Here is a 15,383-nt window from a genome sequence, read left to right as displayed (position 1 = left end):
CTCAGCCGTTCGGTGGGCTCTGGAGTCCCTGCTTCCTGTGTATCAGAGGGGGCTGTGAACACGGCAGGGTGGATTTCTCAGCTAGTGAATAGGCAAGGACTTTTAGATCGTCCTTTCTCCGAAGCTTTTCGAAGTTATATTTCTAAACTTTTTCATGAAGGGGCCATGCGTGGACTTGAAGTTCTTATTGAGTATAGGAGTATTTGAAAGTAAAGTTCAGTTTTTAGATCATGCCTCTTCTTGGACCCTTATAGCTTGAACGTTCTCTTGAACTTAAAAAAGCAATCATGTAAAATCATGGGATTAGTCAGTTATGATGTGTTTGTTTTCACTGTTAATGTTACAACCACCTCAGAATGTCAGCATGAAGAGACAGCTAAACTTTAATACCACTGTGGAGGCTGACAGAAATGGACAGTGGGGACTAATGGAGAATTTACCTCAGTCTTGACATTTTAATGTTACTCTCCATTCTCTGTATTCATAGCTGTAAATCTACAGATAATCTGTCAGTAACCACAGGCAGAAGTGGAACTGGGGCAGTCACCAAGTAGGATGTGCTGACGTTGCTTTAAATTGGTCCATTACTAAGCTAACTCCATTTCTGGCTGCTCAAATATTGCAAAGACATTTTCACAGAGAGAGCTGTTGAAATGCATGGAGGCATACCGTGGATTAAAGGAGACAAGTGAGAGTTCTTTAGGGAAAAAGTTTGATGATTTAGAAGGAGTTAAGTAGTATTTGATTTTTATCAGCTGTTCTTCTGGATGCTTTCCCCTTTCAGGGTAGCTGGATTCCCCTAACAATGGGGACTATTAAGGGAGCATACATGCCCCCCATGTCGGGGTCAGATGCGAAAGCAGCGCTGGGGCTCCGTGTCTTATATATCTTGACTTCTGAGTCAATCAGGTGTTCCTCTTACTTTGAAACAGTGGTAGAAGACAACTGAAGGACAGAAATACTCCAGAGCTTGATTTTGGAGAAGGTCTGTCCTTGGAGCTGAGCTTAAAGCTTACAGTTTTAGTGTTTGCGAGAAAGTTAAAAACCAATATTTACATATAAATAAGTTCTCTAAGCTAGGGTATCATTGGTGAAGGGAAAAAGCAAAACAAAACAAAAAACTAAGAGACTGTGCAGTCATAGAGCAAAAATACACCAGATTGTAAGATCAGTTTTAATAAGTTTCCCTCAGTGAAGACTTAGGTGAAAATCCCTTTTTTAAAAAAAAAAAGATTTATTTGAGAGAGAGAGAGAGAGTGTGTGTGGGGGGGGGGCCCTTGTGATTTGAAGGGTAAACGGATAGGGAGAGAGAATCCCAAGCAGACTCCCAGCCGAGTGTGGAGCTTGACACGGGATCTGATCCCACGACCCAAAGATCACTACCCCAGCGGAAACCAAGAGTCGGAAACTCCGCTGACTGTACCACCCAGGTGCCCCTTGAGTGAGAATCCTTTTAATGCCATGCCATGTTGGATGCTAGAGTAATATTTCATATTAAATATAAATTTAATATGGCTTCAAGAGGGAGTTAATGGGAGGAGGTGTCAGTTTACTTGCTTCATTTCATGTTTCCCACGCCTCTGCTGTTCTGTCCAGTGGGCCACACTGGGTGCTCGGCCAGGGCGCTGCCGGTCACTGCTGCCAGGGAGGGTGCCCGCGAGTCAGGAGCGCAGACTTGTGAAGACCACGGGCTTCACCTGCATGGGGACTACATCTGAATCTTGCCCTTCCAGTTTTTTGCCTAGTCAGAAAATTGGGTACTTAGTGTCCCTAAACTTGTTTCCTGAGGATAACGAGTACCAGTTGCTCCAGAGCATTATGGGGGTTAAACGAGATAGTGGCTGTCAAGTTTTTAGCACAGTGTGTGGCATGTGGTAAGTCTCTGATGAAAGTTAAGTGTTTTATTGTAACTATTGCTAATGTGGTTTGTTGAAATGAGCTCTTGGAATTTCTCCCCCACTTTCAACTTTTCACCTCAAAGTAGAAAAGCTTTCCCTTATTTTGTGAAACAGAACATTATATATCAATGGCTTAAAAATCAGTTTATCAGAATCCCTATAAAGCTAACAAGAATTCATACTATTTTTGTTGGGGGGGGATCGCTATCACACTACTATATTTCTTTTTAATTTACTCTCTAGGAAGTGGGGTATGATATATAAAATATCAGCATTCTCAGTGTTTAATTTCTTCCCACTTTTAACCAAGGTGAAATCATCTCTTAGATTTGGAAACTTCAAGTGTCAGTGGTTAAGTTGGCGTCCTGTTCTGTGTTCTTAGGAAGGTTCTAGTATTTCCTCTAGCATCCAGGAATTATATGCGCCTTTATATAGTAGGTCTTGACTTTATTCAATATAAACTTAAACTTACAACTGTTAACTACAATTTGGCGATCCATTTCACCCCGTTGTTTTTACCAGCATCTTCCTGTATTTTCGTGGTGTTCTCTCATTACCCTGGGACGACATTGTGATTTTGTTTGGTGAACAGCTTCCTGTGCAACAGTGCCCGTGGCCGTTTTGAACTCCATTGGTTTGTGAGGGCCGTACCACTTAAGATATTTTTAATGTTTCTTTATCCTAATCTGTTTTTTTTTCTTTAAATTGTAACTTTGTGTTTCAAAGTGAGACCGTCACGGAAGGAAAATAAAAAGAATTGTTGCAGTTTGTTCGATTCAGTAGTGATGTTTTTTAAAAGTGGCCGAAGAAGGTGATTTGCGTTTTTTTAGTATGTGGGGTTTACAATTTTGGAAATATTTGTTGTGTACCTTGATACTGTTGACACTTTTTTTTTTTAAGATTTATTTTTATTATTTTATTTGGTGAGAGAGTGCGAGCTGTGGGGGGAGAGGTGGGGGAGAGGGAGAGAGAGAATCTATAAGCAGACTCCCTGCTGAGCATGAGCCCCCCCACAGGCCTCTATACCACGACCTTGAGATCATGACCTGGGCTGAAGCCAAGACTTGGCCTCTTAAAGAAGAGTTGGCCGACTGAGCCGTCCAGGCACCCCAAAAGTTTACTATTTAGAGCTATAGAATTTTAGAGTTAGATAGGAGAGCCATGTTATTTAGGAAAGATCACATATCTTTCTTCCATTTGAATATAAGGGAAAGGATCTTTTTGCTTCTCATCTTCCAACTTCATACAGTACAGTTTTTTTCCTTTTTATAAAAATATTGAAGAAGAATGGGATTAGAAAAGTAAATGGAAAACCTGTTAGTTATCAGATGTCCATCAGATATGTGTTTACCAAATATCATGTATAATGTTTGTATATATTTATTGGACTATAATCTACACACAATCTATGTATAAAATGAAATGCTCCCTTCATTTTAAGGAAATACTATAGAGTGGTTGCAATCCAGCCCTGTTGTATACTGTCATTTAATTTAAGATTTAACACCTCTTAAATATACTTAACTGTGTACTGAAGTTTGTCAGTAAGTATCTCTTACTTTGCAAGTTACTTTTCAAAGAAAGTTTGCCATTTGTTCTTTCATATCACACTAATAATGTGTTTGTAGAAAATGTGTAAGGTCGTACTGTCTGTGAACATTCCTGTGATGATGAGAATGTTCTGTATTTGCTCTGTCCAGTAGAGTAGTCACTCGCTGCAGGTGGCTGTCGGGCACCTGAAGTGAGGCTCGTGAGACTGAGGGACTGAGCTTTTAGTTTTGTTTAATTTTAGTTAATGTAAATTTAGTCGTATGTGGCTAGTGACATACATATTGGACAGCTTAGCCATAACAAACAAGACAAATTATTTAGATTACCAGAAAACAAGGTGTAGGGCACAACTAGAACTAGAAAAGTTTTTTTGTCATCTGTGTCCCTACTTTTTTCATCTCTCACCTCTTACCAGATAGCCTTAAAGCCACGGGCACTCTGTATCTTTTGGCCTGTCAGATGGTGATAGAATATAGTGATTCATACATGGTAATGCTGACACAATTCACATAGTTATTTTTGGAATATATCTTTGCTGTGTATCAGCCAGTTGTTGCTAAACACAGTATACTATTTTAAGTAGCGTGAATAGAGTATCTTAGTTTAAAAGTATAAGTAATATTTCAGAAAGTTATTTAATTTTTTCCCAAAGAAGTCCTAGCCATAAATGTTTTATATGAAACATTTGTTATTATTTGGTTTTATAAGTTAAAAGCTGTCACAGTTCATGAAATTTTTTTTTCCCTTGAAAAAGATTTCTCACAATTTGATATTAAATTCAGTCTCCTCATTCTTGGAAGAAAAACTTCAAAATAGTTTCTCAAGTGCTTATGGCTGATAGCTATATCTTGCTTATTGGTCCCCTAAGGTACACTTTTCATATTTCGAGGTGGGGGTGTGTGTATATATTTATATTTATATATATATATATATATATTTTTTTTAAAGTAATCTCTGCACCCACTGTGGGGCTCGAACTCACGATCCTGAGTTAAAGAGTTGCATGCTGTACTGACTGAGCCAGCCAGGTACCCCTGTGTGGATCTCTCTTGAGCAGAAGGTGCTGGTGTCTATTTAGCATTGAAGACAAGCAGAGAAACATTAGTTGTTATAAGATGTTTACTTTAGGGTAAAATAGTTAGTCCTGTGCTAAGATTGATCTTGTTCCCCAAATTTTATAACATATGATTAATGGCGGAGGGTAAATGGAATAATACAAATCTATATTATACTCCTTAGTTGATAGTTTTCCAAAAACGATTAGGAGGGATGTGAATGGAGATTGAGAGAGCCGGGGGGGGGGGGGAGTGTGTGTGTGTGAGAGAGAAATAGAGACAGGAAATATAAGGACAAGGAAATATGCTCATGATAGCCTTGGTTGCCTGAACCAAGCACCATGTTATATTCTGAGCTTCCTGATGAGTGTGCAAAGGGAAACATGACAAGATGTGTAATTCTCATCATCAAAAAGAAAGAAATATTTTTTCTTCTTCTTCTCAGAAGGATGTTTTTTCCCTAGCATCAAATCCTAATAGAATTTTGTGTGGTGTATTTTATATATGTAGGAGGTATTGACTGGCATTACAGATACTTTTCTTAGATAGGGGTAGCTTTGTAACAAATATAGAAATAGTTTTTTCCCTTCATGATAGTTCCTATCATGCCCCTTAATAATCCCGTCTGAGAGTGACAATCAGGACTCCATGGTGACAGCTGTCTTGTGAGGGTTACATTGGTCTGACCTAGGCAGCGCACCTCAGAGATCCTGCTTGGTAAGTCAGGTGGACATAAGATGCCTAACATGGGTGGGTTGCATACCTTAGGCATTCTCCCCTAGATTTTTGTTCTTTTAATTAGGTCATGAATAGAACCCTGATAGAAAATGATCTGACAGATTCTTCAGGTCATCAAGAGTCTAAATTATTGTGATTGTATTAAATGTCACTGAACTGTTTGCTTTAAAATGGTTTATTTTATGTCTTTTTTATGTTATGTGAAACTCAACTGAATAATAATTTTAAAAAAGAGGCTAAAGTACTAGTTTTCTTTCTTATTGGTGGAGAGTAGAACCCTCTTCTTTAGAAACTAGATAAGAGGGTTGTAGGGCGAACATTCTGTTTTGAAAGTTGAATTCCTAACATGCGTTGTTACCTGGGTGGAAATCTGTGACCTTCTCAAGGCACTTGGGGTCATAAAAATGATTGTAGGTAGATCCAGCATTTTCCCTAGAAAGGAATTCCGCGCTTTATTAAACAGTTGATCAGAATTCCAGAGTAGCTCTTGGCTCTGTCCAGTGGAGTTTTCTGGTATGATGGGAATGTTCTCTGTACTGTCCATTATGACAAGATGTGTTAGCACTTGTGGTCATGAAGACTTAAAATGTGTCTAGTGTGACCAATAACCAAACTTTGAATTTTATTTAATCTGAACTAAGTTGGCTACTGCTTACCATATTGGACAGCACAGTTCTAGTCATATTTAGTAGAGCAGTAGTACTTAAAACTTTTTTGTCCCCTAAGAGAATTTTGAAAAATTAAAAAAAATTCTGTTTTTTTTCTGTTAGAATAAATGCATTAAAATTCCCATGTCACCATCATATCACTAAATGGGCATTTGTATCCTTTCTTTACAGCTCTTTCAGAGGAAGGCTTTCTCAAATCACCATTTGATTGGTGCCCCAGAGGTTTTTACACCCCAGGGCAATGTACTCTAATAAGGTTTGGGATGAATGAAAGGCATTTTGGTAAAAAGAAGTGATTGTAAAAAGGAAGATGGAAAAGGAGAAGCAGTAAAAGGCCCGTCGTTTTTCCTAGAGTGTGTGTATTCCTTGGGAAACTGGAAAGTGACCCCTCAAATTCTCCCTGGGCCTTAGAAACTCTTCAGAGCTGTCCAGACTTGCACTCATCCTGGTTTGAAGACCACTAAAATGTCAGTATGATGCTGGTGGTGCATCTTAGTATCTTCTGCACACCAGTGTCTTCGAATGTTATCTAATCAGAGACGCCCAAGCTGCTGGTGTGGGCCTCACGGTCCCTACTCCCCAGAAGCTCAGTAGGGACTCTGATGTGCATCAGAGGCTGAGGAGGGCTGCTTCTATGTACAGGGGGGGTAGTCGTGGCCTGAAAAAACTCAAGAGCAGGTTTTGCCACCCACTGTCCCTCTGTAGAAAATCCCGAGAAACTTCCATAGATTGTTGAGTCGCGTAGCCTGCCAGTGCGTCCACGGTGATGAATTCGGTAACTGAACAAGTTGACTTATGCAGGAGACTGTTTAGTTGAGAAAGGAGCATGGTTGCGCGGGTGGGCCTTAGAGGATGGCTGGGTCTTAGTGGGGTCATTGGTTCTTTCCTTCTTTCCTTCATTCATGCATCACATGTTTAGTGACGAGTATGCAGTAAGCGCTGAGGATGTAAAGATGGGCAATGCCTTTTCCTTGCCTCCGAGCTCACTTGTAGCTGGAGCTGAGTGGTTAAGCATGTGTCTGTATCGTCATGTAGTAAATGCTGGTCAGGAGTGAGTACTCTTTAGGTACGGTTATGACACAAAGAGAAACCGTTTTGTTTGGTGTAGACAGGGCTTCCCAGAGGCTTCTAGCTTTGGAAATCTGGAACATGCCGACATTCTGAGTTGATTAGAATCTTTGGGATTGACCCAAATCGACAAGATGGTACTTGGGTGTATGAACACTGTGGAGGCCACACAACTTTACATTATTTACAATATTTACGGTTTCCACTGTCACCTCCTTTTGCTGTCAGCGTACACCGGAGTCCGGACTCCTAATGAGCCCTTCTTTGGTGAGAATACAGTAGGAACAAAGGGCACTGATTTCCTTGAGGTTGACTTTATTTAGGACAGTCATCCAGGCTCACCTGGATCTCTGCCACAGAGCAGAGCTGCTCTTCTCGGTTGAGTTTTCCTTGATCCCTTGTATCCTATGGACCTTGTTGTCTAACTGGCTAAACAAATGTCCTTTGGGTCCCTAGCAGACTATGTACCTTTCCTGTTAATACCTTCTTTCTTCTTCTTAGGTTTGATAAAATTGATTATTATGCAACTTTTCATCTACTTTATTTTTCTTGAGTGCCTGGCTGTTAGTGTTTCCAAAATTCATTTAGGTACCTTTTCACTATTCTTCAGGATATGTTGCTTCAGTAGATATTTCTCTCATCTATATATTTTTATCAGTTGAACAACATTCAATAAATATTTATTACTGCTTGTTCTGTACCAAGGATTGTCCTAGGTATAGCAGTGAACATAGCAGTGAGCATGAAGCTAGCATTCTAGTGAGAGAGGCAACCAGCCAACTAACCAGAATGTGTGTATGTGTGTGTGTGTAATATTAAGTGACATTATGAAGAAAACTAGAACTGGATGAGGGGATAGTGAACTATAGAGAGTGATATTGTGGGTAAGTTGGTTAAGGTATGCCTCCTTGGGAGGTAACACTGAACAGAAAACCTGAATAAAGTAAAGGGAGCAAGTAAGTTACACAAACATCTGAGGGAATTGAGTGTAGACTGTGCAAAGTCCCTGAGGCATGAGTGTGCTTGGTATGTTTGAAGGGCAGCAAAGAGGCCAGTATATTTGGGGTACAGTGAGTGAAAGAGTAGTAGGAGCTTTGGGTACAGGAGAAACTGGGGGTCGGCTCAAGTAGGGTATTGTGAACCATAGTGTATGGAGTTCAGATTTTACTAGCATGATGTGATATATTGTGTATTTCACAGGCTCACTCTGCTCTTCTCTATGAGGACTAGATAGGGCCAATGTGGTAGGGGGACAGTTGATCAGGCAAGATATAATGGTGGCTTAAATTAGGGTTGTGGTAGTAGGAAGTGAGAACAGATTTCAGGGTAGTGCTGACAGGATTTGCTGATGGATCAGAAGTGGGGTTTGAGAGAATGAGAGACATCAGGGTTTTAGCTTGAGTAGTTGGGAGAGCAGGAATACTGGGAGAAGCAGGTTAGGGCAGAAAACTCACATTTGATTTGGACTTGTTAATTTGGAGGTGCTTACTAACAAGACTCAAGTAGAGGTTTCAGATAGGCAGTTGCATATGGGAATTTAGAACTTAGGGGAGGAGTTAGAGTTATCATTATATAGATGGCGTTTTCTGCCATAAGCCTGGACGATGTGGTTTAGAGTAGATGGGTAGAAGAGAAATGTGAGGATAGGGCCCTTGTACAGTCCCTTATTTCATATTCTAGACCAGGAGATCCCAGACAGTATGACGAGAAGAGTAGTTGGGAAGGTGGAACACCACCAGGGTGCATGTCCTGGAACCAAGTGGGGAAAGGGTTGCAAGGGGGGAGTGAGTCATTGATTGTGTCAAGTGCTACTGTGAGGTTGAATAAGATGAGGACAGAATCTTACCTGTCTTAGTCCTTTTATTTTTTTTTTTAAAGATTTTACTTTTAAGTAAAGTCTGCACCCAACGTGGGGCTCAAACCAAAGCCCTGAGATCAAGAGTTGTATGCTCTATCAACTGAGCCTACCAGATGCCCCTTACCTGTCTCAGTTTAAAGGCCCACCTTCTTCATATTCTCATATGCTTCCTTACAACATAGTAAATTAACTCTTCTTTTGTTGTTGAATTTTAGTAGAATTCTGCATTTGAGTAGCAGTTCACCAAGAGGTCATTATAATAGCACTTAGCATCTACCGTGTACTAGGTGGTATTGGCTCCTGAGACACAAAGATGAATAAGAAAAACCATTCTAAATTTCCCAGACTTGTAATCTTGGGAGAGAATGTATGTACATTTTTTAGTGCAATGCTTGGCACAATAAATGTGAATATTGAATGAATAACATATAAAAGCTAATGATAAAATAGTTGCAGTTAGTTGGTGGCAAGACTAGGATTAGATTGACTTTCAGTTTCTATTCTCTTTCTTCCAGTGGACACCATTTTTTAAAAAAGATTTATTTATTTATTTATTTATTTATTTATTTATTTTGGGAGGGGGAGAGAGAATCTCAAGCAGACTCCCCATTGAACGCAAAGCCTGATGCTGGGCTCTATCCCAGGACCTTGAGATCATGATCTGTGCTGAAACAAAGAGTCAGTCACTAACTGACTGAACTACCCAGGCACCCCAGTGGACACCATCTTTAAACATGTGAAAAATAGCCATCTTAAACCTTATGAAGAAATTTATGGGAGTATGTCTGCTTAAAAAACATTACTGCACCTCCAAGGTACCACACATGAGTAGAAAGCTTTCAGTCAAGATAAGAAATCAGATTCCCATGACGCTCTTGGATAAGGGACCATGTCAGTTTTTGTACATTGCTTGTCCCACTTTCCTCTTGTCTGTGGCGGCGGCGGGGGGGGGCGGTCTGTGGTATTGCTTGAATTGGCAAACTAAGCATTTCTTTTAAATCTTTTAAATTCTTTTAAAAGCATTTCTTTCATCTTTAAAATGGATGTAAATTTTGCAGTCCACTTAAGTATATCATGCTTGCTTAGCTGTTGGGTTATTTAACACCCCTTGCCCCCCATCCCCCACTTCCCACCTCTTCTGGGAGGTGCTTTTTGGTTGCTTTGAATCCCTGTTGGTATACTTGCCATGTTGTCTTGGGGAAGTGCTTATGCCAGTGGTTTCATAACATTTTTACTTCACAACCTTGTAATCAGAAATTTTTTTAAAGTTTAGATGTGTGTCTCAGTTGCGTGGAGTTAGTAAAATCTTCAGAAGCCCTTGGCCAGTGCTGGTGGAGAGCATCTGCCTGGGAATTCCTTCTCGAGGACTGGGGATGCCCTGGTTTCCCTTCGGTAAGAGATGTGAGGTTCTGGCTGAGCTCATCAGAATAAGGAATGAGGACTGCAGTATTCCCTTCTCTTACCTTCCAGATACCATGGGATCGGGAGCCTGTCTCCCCTTTTTAGTTAGTTCTTCACCAGACCTCTAGGTCTTCACTGGTCTTGTATCTTCATGGACTCTCTTTGCAGGTTCTCTTAAAAAAAGTTCCTCCTCCTTCTTCTTCTTCCTTTATTTTTTTTATTTTTTTTAAAGATTTTATTTAGGGGCGCCTGGGTGGCTTAGTCGTTAAGCGTCTGCCTTCGGCTCAGGGTGTGATCCTGGCGTTCTGGGATCGAGCCCCACGTCAGGCTCTTCCACTGGGAGCCTGCTTCTTCCTCTCCCACTCCCCCTGCTTGTGTTCCCTCTCTCGCTGGCTGTCTCTCTCTCTCTGTCAAATGAATAAATAAGATCTTTAAAAAAAATAAATAAAGATTTTATTTATTTACTTGAGAGAGAGAGAGAGAACATGAGCCAGGGTTGGAGGCAAGCAGAGCCCAATGTGGGGCTCAATCCCAGGACCCTGGAATCATGACCTGAGCCAAAGGCAGATGCTTAACCAACGGAGCCACCCGGGTGCCCCTCAAAATTTCCTTCTTAAACCACAAATAACCAAAGCCCTGTCTTCCTCTAGATATAGTCCTTTCTTTCTTCTCCCCAGGCATAGTGAACTGATGCCAGTTCTTCCAGACCTTCTCATCTCTGGGCTTTTGGCTCAGAACATTCACCTGCAGTTTAGAAACGGCTTCTTCTGGAAAGCCTTTTCTGACCTCCCCAGCGTGGGCTCTGGACTGCTCCTCTGTGCCCCCACAGCAGGTCATGTCCTCCCTGTGTTGTGATCCTTCATCTTGGAAGGCACCACAGCACAGTGTTGAACAGTGTGACCTTGGAGTCCTGGTTCTGTCACTTACAAGCTGTGTGACCTTGGGTGAACTGCGTAGCTTCTCTGGGCTTCAGTTTCTCACCCCTAAAATGAGACTCATTCTAGAACCTATTTAATACTATTGTTAGGAAGATTAAGTGAGGTAATGCATTTAGTGTGCTCGCAATTGTAGCTGGTTACGTATATTGTCTGTAAATTCTGACTGCTAGCCATGCCACATTATTATATTATTAGTGCTACTGTAATATTTTTACTACAATACTCTGCCACCTCTTCTGTATTCTGAGCTGAGTGAGATCAGGGTTTCTGTCTGTCATCTTCTTTTGTACCCTCAGCACATGGCGCATACATCCTGTAGGTGTTTGTTCAGGTGTGGGAGAGAAGAGGTGTCTGGGGGATATGGAGAGAATGACATTCAAGGATCTCCTGTGGAGGAGACACCTCCTGGGCTGAGTCGTGTCTGATGGGTGGAAGCCAGCCGGGACTGAAGGTCACTGGGCAGCAGCTTGGAGGACTCCGGGGAGGGTGGGTGGAGATGAGGCTGCGCAGGTGAGGCCAGCAAAGAAATTGATGCCCTTGGGCAGTGCTGTCCAGGGGGACAGGATGTGAGCCACACGTGTCATGTAAAATTGTCTAGTCACATTAAAAAAGCAAAAAAACAAACAGTGAGATTGATTTTAATATATTTTATTTACTGTAATATTTCCAAAATATTTTTTCAGCATGTAATATTTGTATATCCTTTCAACAAATAGTATTTAATATAAAAATATGCATGAGATAGAGGTAGTTCCCTTGTGCTGCTGCTGCTGTTCTAACTCTTTGAGACCTGGTGTCATTTTACTCTTCCAGCATTTCTCAGTGCAGACCTGCCACATTCCAGGTGCTCGGTGGCTGCATGTCTGGTAGCTAGTGCAGCGGACGGCACGGGCCTTGGGAGAAGCTAGCTGGCAGGTAATGGGTCTGGAACTGAGACAGCAGCAGTGTGCATGGAGAGGTCGAGGAGCTGGAGTAGGACCACCGCATTTCCCGCTTGGGGACTAAGTGAGTGGTGGCCTCACCACTAGGTAGAAGAATTCAGGAAAAAGAACAGGAGCTTTTGTGTTTGTTTTCAGGAGTCGAGGGACAGGAGGTTAAGATGGTGAGTTAGGTTTTGGAGTTGGAGGTTTAGGGTAGGACCTTGGGCTCCGTGGCTTGGGAGCTTCATCTGGGGCTCTGTGATCTTGGGGCCTGGCAGGTGGACTGAAGCTCTGCAGACCCAGCACCGCCCTCAGGGCTGTCATCTCCCCTCCACCCACCACCCACTCAGGCATCCTCTCTGGCCCTCGTCCTCTCTCTGGCTCAAGGGCTCCCTTCTTGGGCTTCGGGAGGAAGATAGATAACCATCCCCCCACCCCCACCGGTATATGGGTTGTGGTCAGAGCAAAAAGGAGAAGCATACGTGTGTCAAAATTTGCAGATATGTTTTAACCTTCCATCTAAAATGACTGAAGTATTTCGCAGTTCATAAGCCATTAGAGTGGTAAAGCTTATTTTAAAATTTACATACACTAAAGTCCTAAGCCATTTTTGATACAAAATATAGTAGTTCAACAATTACTAGAAAATGTGCCTTTTTCATTTTTAGAGGTCAAATTCTGAGAACTTTTTCTAGGTCTCTTTCCAGGGAGTGCTTTTGTTGGGCACTGTCTCTGGGAATGAGATGAGTGATCGCAATTAGTTCCCAGTAGAGAGGCAGTGTTTGTTGTCTGTTCGGTCTTAACATAGAATATTCAAAGATGAGGTGATAACCTCACCCATCCATTCATTCATTCCTCAGTGAACACTGTTATGCATTCACGATGTGCCAGTCACTGTGTGAGGTTGTAGAGGTATAAAAATGAACTTTCCTCCCCTTAAAATAACCCAGTTAGACAGTAATGTAACTGCATTGAAAAGAGAAACGCAGACTTGTATGGGAGCAGGTGAGTAATTATTTCAGGGTCAGGAAGAAGAGTGATGGCTGAGTTGGGGGAAAAAGAGTGCCGGAGAAGTTTGTGCAGACACAGCACAGGCCCTGTTGAAGGACCGCAGGTGTTTCAGCCTTGCCTTGGACCGGTCAGTCCAGTGTGCACTTACTTATGCCTGCATTTGTTAGGTCCACCGAATGGACTCTTCTGGGCACCGTGGAGGTTCAGCTGCTCTGGGGTGGAAAGGTGGAGGCACATGTGTGGTCGGGACAGAGGGTGGGCGATGATGGCTGTGTAACATCTGAGTGAGGCTCGGGGAGACTTTGACATTCACTCAGTAGATACTCAGCCCGTGGTATGTTTCAGTCCCTGCTTTAGGTGTTAGGGATACACACATGTGTACATGTGTGCTTGCACACACTGTGTATACGTAAAAACAGGAGCATAACATGCTGCTTTCCTTCAGGGGCTATAGTGTAGAGGGCTAGAAGGATCTCATAATAAGTAGTCAAGCAATGGGATAAATAGTACTTGGCCTTGGAAGAGTATTTGACTCCACCTGGAGAGATCAGGGAAGGCCGCAGGAAGAGGTTATGTTTAGTTGTATTTCGAAGATGGAGTAGGATTTAACTGGGAGGAGCGAGTAGGAGCAGGCATTCCAGGCAGGAGGAGTGACACATCCACAGGTGCTAAGTTGGGAAAGACCGAAGTGTGTTATGTGACAGCATTTGTAAGCCTGTGCTGGCCGAGGTGTTTGGTGGAGAGAGGCGGGACATAGGAAAGATGGGCCCCGGGAGGACCCCAGCTGGCCACACTGGGAGTCTCAGTTTTGCATGCAGTTGATGGGGATCGTTTCCAAATTGTACAAGGAAAGCAGCACAGGTGGTTTGTGTTTTGGAATGATCTCTCTGCCCCGATACACAGAGAGCACGGAAGAAGGTGAGCCCAGCAGGAGGAAGACTCGGAAGAAAGACCTTTGCAGCAGGCCTGGGCTGGAGAAGTGTGAATGGGGCCGGTGAAGGAGAGGAAGAAACAAGGTTGGGTGACTGGGAATCACAGTTGATAGTGACCAACAGGAGAGCAAGCTGGTGGAGGAAAGTGATTCTGGTTTTTGGCCTGCTGATTTTAAGGTGCAGAAGGAAATATCCAGTCTCCGGTGGAAGTATGTATCTGGTCCTACTGCAAATGAGGGAGGAATGGTCAGAGACGAGGTATCAGAGAGAATAATGTTGTGATAACACAGAAGTTTCCCCCCTCCAACTTTGATTTTTGAAATTTTTTAAATCTACAGAAAAGTTGAAGGAATAATGCAATGAGCACTGTTTGTCCTTTCCCTAAAATCACCAGGTATTAGCATTGTGTCACATCTGTGTTAATCTCTTATTGCCTAAACCATCCTGAAGGAAGCCAAGGGAGATAGCCTGGAGGTTTTGGGTAAAGAGCTCTGAGGGCAGAGGCAGCCTGTGCAAAGGCCCTGAGGTAGAAAGGCCTTCATCTTTTGCTTATCTGTAAATAAGGAATCTGTGTGGTTGGAGTGGAAGAGCACAAAGGAGGATTATAGGAGATGAGATTAGGGAAGTGGCAGGAGTCCACATCTTTTAAGGCCTTGTAGGCCATGGTGAGGACTCTAGATTCCACTGTGAATGAAATAAGCAAATCTTAGAGGTTTCGAGTAGAGATGTGACATGGTCTGATTTACATTTCTAAAGGGTCCCTCAGACTGTGCAGCAAATAGACTGGGGCGGAGGACAAAGCTAGAAATTGGGGGTCAGTTATAGAGGTGTCGCAGTAGTCCAGGCAAGGTCTTGCAGTCCCTGGATGAGGAGAGTAGAGGGAGAGGTCGTTGAAGGGTATTTCCTGTCTATGTGGAAGGGGCAGCCAATAGGACTTAACAGATTGAATTGAAGGAGACTAACAGTCAGCGATGACTCCATGTTTTTGGCTTTTTCTGCTGGTAGAGTAATAATGTATGGCATTGGAGTTTGGTGGAGAGAATTAAGAATTTGTTTTAGAATGCGTGATGTTTGAGACGCTTGTTGGGACACTGAAGTGAGTATATCAAGTAGACAGTTGTATAGAGAAATATGGAGTTCAAGAGAGTGGCCTGGGCTCAGGAAGAACTATGGGTGTCATCAGTCTGTAGGTAGTATTTAGAGCAGTGGTACCTGAAGAAGGAGGAAGCCTGGGCAGAGCTGAGATCCAAACATGGAGGCTTGGAGCATCTCAGAAGTTGTATGTGGAGCAGTTGATAAACCGGCCAAGAAAGAGCCTGCAAGGTAGGAGGGAGAGGCCTGGCCT

At 42.5% G+C, this 15,383-nt stretch overlaps 1 protein-coding gene across 3 annotated transcripts in view; it reads left to right on the top strand.

The window, feature by feature from the left end:
• The window catches only part of CHD7 (chromodomain helicase DNA binding protein 7), a 185,988-nt gene that overhangs the window by 71,296 nt on the left and 99,309 nt on the right, over positions 1 to 15,383 (top strand). The gene's annotated exons all lie outside the window — the stretch shown is intronic.

The sequence above is a fragment of the Ursus americanus genome, chromosome 9 (assembly GCF_024610735.1).
Source record: "Ursus americanus isolate L20-20 chromosome 9, mUrsAme1.1.p, whole genome shotgun sequence".
NCBI classification, from domain to species: Eukaryota; Metazoa; Chordata; class Mammalia; order Carnivora; family Ursidae; genus Ursus; species Ursus americanus.
This window is presented reverse-complemented; position numbering and strand designations above follow the sequence as displayed.